The sequence below is a fragment of the Sinocyclocheilus anshuiensis genome, unplaced genomic scaffold (genome assembly GCF_001515605.1).
Source record: "Sinocyclocheilus anshuiensis isolate Anshui unplaced genomic scaffold, SAMN03320099.WGS_v1.1 scaffold343, whole genome shotgun sequence".
NCBI lineage: Eukaryota > Metazoa > Chordata > Actinopteri > Cypriniformes > Cyprinidae > Sinocyclocheilus > Sinocyclocheilus anshuiensis.
This window is the reverse complement of record NW_015549598.1, coordinates 893,907-894,558: the sequence shown is the minus strand read 5'-3', so window position 1 is coordinate 894,558 and position 652 is coordinate 893,907. Positions and strand designations below refer to the sequence as shown.

The 652-nt window shown below is 38.8% G+C and overlaps 1 long non-coding RNA gene across 1 annotated transcript in view; it reads left to right on the top strand.

The window, feature by feature from the left end:
• Nucleotides 1-652, top strand: part of LOC107658560 (uncharacterized) — a 1,426-nt gene continuing 774 nt past the window's right edge. Inside the window, exons 1-2 of the long non-coding RNA XR_001630797.1 lie at nt 1-82; nt 208-329. This is a non-coding gene — a long non-coding RNA (uncharacterized LOC107658560). The remainder of the gene's footprint in view (nt 83-207; nt 330-652) is intronic.

Genomic DNA, 652 nt, shown 5'->3' with positions numbered 1-652 from the left:
GGAAAGAGGACAATTTTTTGAAGAGAAATGGGAACACCTTTGGTCTGGAGTATGACCTGGAATCAATTTTGCATTATGGAAAGTAGGTGTTCCAGTCGAACCGTATTCTGTAGTGTGCATGACTGTCTGAGTGCATGAAGTCATATTTATGATGTGCGTTTGGCTGGCTGAACTCTTCATTAGTCATGTTTTTGTTCTGTTTTGCAGCAATTATTTCTCTCGCAATGGAAAACCCACAATTCAGCCCAAAGACAGCGGTGTAATTATTGGCCAGAGGACTCACTTGTCTGATCTGGATGTGCAAAGGATCAGGAAGCTGTACCACTGCGGTACGTCATGTGCACTTATCATACCAGGGTTATTATAGTTAACTCGAACTAAAACCATAAAATAGATGTTACTTGAAATAAAATGTTAACTAATGCAAAATATAAACTATTTCATCCATTTCATCCAAAATTGAAAATTTGCTAAAAATGTACTCACCCATCCAAGATGTAGATGGTTGTAGCATTACTAGCATTACATCACTTTCTCACCAGTGGATCCTCTGCAGTGAATGGGTGCCGTCGGAATGAGACTCCAAACAGCTGATAAAAACATCATAATAATCCACAAGTAATTCACATGACTCCAGTCAATGTCTTGTGAA